This window comes from Chrysemys picta, chromosome 1 (genome assembly GCF_011386835.1).
Source record: "Chrysemys picta bellii isolate R12L10 chromosome 1, ASM1138683v2, whole genome shotgun sequence".
NCBI classification, from domain to species: domain Eukaryota; kingdom Metazoa; phylum Chordata; order Testudines; family Emydidae; genus Chrysemys; species Chrysemys picta.
The window spans coordinates 169,817,812-169,823,448 of NC_088791.1; positions in this window are offsets into that span (position 1 = coordinate 169,817,812).

Here is a 5,637-nt window from a genome sequence, read left to right on the forward strand (position 1 = left end):
TATATCAGTGTTTATTCCAGAGGGGGAGGTGGGGGGTTATTCCCTTCCTATTGCCACCCCAACTTTGCCTGACTAGCTACAGGCCAACCCTTACAGCACTTCCTTCATCCCTGGGTTGGGAGGCTTAATTAAAGCTTGTAAAGTGCTCTGAGAGCCTTGATTAGGTGGGGCTAGAGAAGCACAACATTTTGTTGTTTTGAATTTCCTGGCTTTGCTGAGTTTCAGCCAAACCTTTGACTTTATTTTAACAAATTTGATTTTCTTCTGCGAGTGAACTGACTTATCGCTCCTAAAAAACTCCAAAACGTTCCTGTTTTTAAAGCGACCATTTTGCCTAGCACTGTGTGAGAAGGAAAGAGACAGAGGGCTGCCAGAACCCTACTTAGCACAGGAATGGAAATGGGGGAGGAGCCAACTTTGTGCATCCCCCGGTGTAACTGAGCCTCCAGGCTTCTCTAACTTACGTTTAGCTGCACCTGCCCCGTAGGGAGCGTTGCAGCAACTAAGAATAATCCAAGAGTGTAACAGTGCTTCTGCCCCTCCATGCTTTCTGTCCCGCCTTGGGAATTCCCTGGGCTAGGGATGTAACATGGTGGGCCGATCTACTGCCTTTATGCTCCTTTGACACCATAAAGCAGCATAACGGTGGGGATGTTAGAGGGCAATGGAGAGTGCGGCCAAAAGAAATCAGTCCGCTGTTAGTCAGGTTTGTAAAAGCTGCCATAGAAATAAGCTCATCAGAGCAAGATGGGAAGTGAGCCTGTATCTCTAGACTTGCCTGTCGGTACAGAAAGAGAGAAATCCAGGGAAGGTTTTCTTCAGTGAGCGATTCCCCGTTTTCCAAGCTCTCTTTCATGGGGTGTGAGGAAGAGGGAATTGGGCTTGGAGGAAGCGAGGTGGAAATGGTAGTGGGAAGGAGAGAGCCAGTTCGGATCAAACAAACAGACCCAGCCCTTCAGCGGTCAGCCCTGAAGTTCAGCTAGCGATTTGCAAGCTGCGTTCCCTTGTTGCAGTTGTTAGTGGCAAGCTGCCTTTGGAGAGAAGCAGAAATGCCACAATGGAGATCAGTTTTACATGCTGCCACCCCAATGGATCTTTCTCAGGGTGGGGCAGATGATCACGGAGGGTTAGAAAGGAGCTGTGGGGCACTGGGTGCCCTGGACTGCAAAGCTGAGGAGGTAGGTGAGCAGGGTCTTGCACTTGGCGGGGCAGCGCTGGGTGCAATTTGCCATGTTGGTGAGTGGGTAGGCAGGTAGTGCATCCTGGAGCTGATAGATCAGTATTTGCTTCCCTGCCATACAGAGCTGGCACTAGGCATAATTTCTAAGCAATTGCTTAGGGCCCTCAGCAGCTCAAGGCTCACCCCCCCATTCACTTTTTATTGTAAGAACTTCCCTGTTTTAGTGGGGCGGGGGAGGCAAAATATTCCTGCTTAGGGCCCCCAATGGGCTAGCACCAGCACTGCTGCCATATTCAGGAACCAGTGAAAACATCACCAGCATGCTTCCATGATAGTGCCAGACACAGGGCTGTTGGAAAAGCTGCTGAAGCTTCAGGTATTTCTCAGAAACAGCCCAGGGGGTTTCCTATTGCCCACCTTGTAGTGTGTCCCTCTGGGCCTGTCTCAGCTCCTAGGCCAAGTATGGTCTCTTGGTTCCTTCCCATCAGCTCTCCGGATATTTTGAAATAGGATTTGTTTTCGTTCCTGTGATGAAATGTTTTAAACCGCCAATAAAGTGTCACAAACAAGGGCATGGTTTGGAGTCTGCTTTGGTCTTACTCAGACTTTCAACATCCTGGGCTTGGTTTCCTCAGCCCCCACTGGTCTGTCGTTCAGGGAGACCTTCCATTTATTAGACCTTGGAGCACCAAGGCAAGTAGATTCTTTCCTGAGACTCCAACACTTTCTCGGCCACCAAGCAAGTGCTTCAACCCCTCGCAAGGGCTGATCCCTTCCTCCCTGCTGCTGGAGGAGAATTGGAAAGAACTTATTTCAACTCTCTGTCACTTCCCCCTACAAACCCAGCTGATGTTCTTGTTTTTCCTCCGATCAGGGCACCATTGCACTGGGCACTCTATGCACAGGCAGTAACAAGACAGTCCCTGCTCCTGCGAGCTCACAATCTAGGTTATGACAAGATGTAACCGGTGGACACAAACAGGGTAGGAGGGGAGAAGATGCAGTGACAGGAAAGTAACCTAGTGTTTGAACAACACGCAGGAGGTCCTAGTTCACCACCCACCTAGCCATTATCAATTATTTCCTGGCTCACCACCCGCTGCCGGTTTTCAGGTTGCTGGTCAGGTGAAGCGTCAACAATATGGAGGTCAGGAGACCATGCCTGTGGGGCTCAAGGAACACTTTCTAGTAATGAACAGACCACAGCCACAAGTGTGAGAGCCTAAGAGGGCTAGGTGAGCTGCAAATAACTGCCTTGTGGCTGTGCTCAGGCTCCCAAGCCGTCCGTGATGTTGTTGGCAGTGTGTCTTATTCCAATAAATAATCTCACATAGTGCACAGGGGGCTAATTGGAGCCCAGGCACATTATTCCTAGTGGCTAGAAATGCCTGCGAACAGCTGAGGTGGTGATAGTGTTGCACCTCAGCAGAGAGGGCTGAGAAGTGTTCCTGAGCAGAGAGAAGTTATTTCTGGAAGCTGGTAACCTAGAGCTCTGGGTCGCTCCCTGCAAACCTGTCTCTCTGTGATGACTAAAAGGCAGATGTACATGGCAAAGAAATCCTGATGGGAGCGTTGTGATGCTTCAATACACCTTGGCATTGGTCTCTGGAAAACTGAAGGAAAGGGTCATTTTTGTTTCCTACCCCTTGGATTGATTTTCTGTTACAGCCCTGAGAACATGAATCTACAGCTCCTTATCCTCCCTCCCCACAGCAAGCTCTCCTAGCTTCCCCTCCGAGGCTGCTGAGTGCTCCCTCTTGACCAAAGACCTAGGCTCCTTTCCAGCTGCTAGTTCTCCAGACCCTCCCTGAAAGCAGCCCTGGTGCAGGTATACCGGCTCCTATTGGTCCAACAGGAAATGCTGCTGCTGGTGGTACTAGTTGCTCTCCTGGTTCACCGGTGGCAAAAACAGGGTTTGGAAGTGCCCAAACCTGGTGCATTTTGATCAGCTGCTAGTCTCCTGTGTTCCCAATAGATTAGGGCAAGCACATTGGCAGAGTCAAAGAAGTGATGCGTTTCTGATGTTTGACATTCATGTCCGTCCAGGGTGAGAACGTGATTTGATCTTTCCTTACATGCCAGCTTGGTAATGACAGTTTTCCAATGACCTTTGTCCTGCCTTGCACCATCCTGAGTACCAGCAAGCAGCAGTGTGAGTGGGTTAGCACAATAGGTCTCAACCTTTTTGATACCAGAGACTGGCTTGCTGCTTTCCTAAACTGTGGCAGGGAGATCTCAGGGACTGGCACCGGTTCATGGACTGGCCGTTGAGAAACACTGGTTTAGCTCACTTGTGCAGTGATGTTTTCATTTCTGTTTGCCTCTCTCCCTGTGGTAGCTGGTGGCACTGCACTAGCTGGTCTCACTGAACTCCGTAGCAAAACTCTCATTGACCTTGGTGAGATCAGGACATGGCCTATTGAACAACCAGACATTGGTTCGGCAGCAGCTGTCTGGGCAGATGACTTAAAGTTGTCATGAGGAGTGTTCAGATTCTTAAGTAGACAGAGTTAGGGGCCATTGCCACTAGTTGTGGTTGGGAAGATGTCTGGCATTGGAAAGGGGTGGCGCTCTCACTCTGCTCTACCCTAGGGCGCCTCCCCACATCTCTAGACTATGCCCTCTAACTCAGGAGTGGGCAAACTCAAGGGTGCGCATCCGGCCCATCACACCTTTTAATGCAGCCCTCAAACTCCCACCGGGAAGCGGGGTTGGGGGCTTGCCCCACACTGCCTGCCCGGTGCTCCCTAGCCCCCTACTCACACTTCCTGGATGAGCACCATCTTCCCACATGCAGAGCCACACCACTTACCAAGACTTCACCACGCTGTTTCCAGGATCGGAACCCTGCCCCTACCCGGCACTGCACCCAATCCCTGAAGAACCAGCTTCCGCCCAAACGAACCAATGATTAAAGCAGCAGCATCGCAGGATACCACCCCTAATCGAGTCCAATTAGAAACCTCGAGCTTCATCAACCAATCCCCGAGGCACCACTCCTCTGAGAGACTCACCTCATTCCTCATCAGCTAATCACAGTGGCCGGACCCTCCAGGTCTCCTACGGCTCTCAAGACTCTCAAAACTGCCCAGGGGCCATACACGTCCCAGCTAGGGTGCCTCCTTCTGTGGCTGTGTGTGGCATGGCTGCCTTGGTGTCACTGCCAGCAGGACCCCTAGGAGTCCCCAGTACCACCCCTATAGAGCTCCCCCTCCCCCTGGGACACACCCCATAAATCCCCCTCCCCCCACCTCAGTAACATCCCTTATAGGGCACCCCCCCCCCCCCCCCGCGCCTCATGCCATGAGTCCTCCCGCCGCACTTCGGTAACATCCCTTAACTTTGTGAGAATTCAGGGCCCGCCATGCAATTTCCATAGCCAGATGTGGCCCTCAGGCCAAAAAGTTTGCCCACCCCTGCTCTAACTGAATACATTCTAAAATCCACCACTTCACAGGTGTCACAAGTAGGTGAGTATCAGAGGGGTAGCCGTGTTAGTCTGAATCTGTAAAAAGCAACAGAGGGTCCTGTGGCACCTTTAAGACTAACAGAAGTGCTTCTGTTGCTTTTTACAAGTAGGTGAGTCTCCCAAAGGTTCCCAGCTAGAAATGCAAACAGGAGAGCCACCCTGAGGCCAGGCAGCACAAGCTTCTGCTATCCAAACAGGGAACTCAAAACCATAAATGAGAAGTTTGAGGACGAGCATCTATTTATACTTTGCACAACTTAGATGGTTGCTTTACACCTTGTCATTTACATTGCGAGGGAGATGTACACATTTATAAATGACTGCAGCAGGGAAAGGTCCAGATAAAACCAGCTCCTTCCCAAAAGCCCTGGAATGAGAGTGCTGGCAAGCAGTACAAACAATTACAAAACATTCACCTCCATTTGCAACCTCATTGAAAATAATTCAAGTGTTTGTTCATAATTGGCAATGTGCTTGTTACGTCTGTAACTTGACAGGAGCAGGTTTTGTGCCAGAGACGCTCCAAAAGGAAACGTGTTTTGGGGAGGGGCTCCTGGCACAAAGGGCCTTATATATTCTCCTTTCACCCCTGGAGACCTCAGCTCACATGAAGTGAATTTAGTGCTCGCGCCCTAATCTCTTTATTTGCAAATATTGCCCAGCTAACCCAGTATTTTGGCTGGCACAATTTGATAGGACTCGAACGGCAGAGAATACTGTGAGGTTGGACTGATGTCCATTTGACAAAGCTGGGTGATTATTCTCAGGCCAGGATTAGTGGGAGTTACTGAGAGGCACTGGCACAGCTGAGTGAGGGCCACGGCCTGGGATCGCATAAGAACATAAGAGTGGCCATTCTGGGTCAGACCAATGGTCCATCTAGCCCAGTATCCTGTCCAGGTGCTTCAGAGGGAATGAACAGAACCAGGCAATCAGCAACTGTGGCCCATTCCCAGCTTCTAGCAGCATGTGTTGCGGTGCATTGATG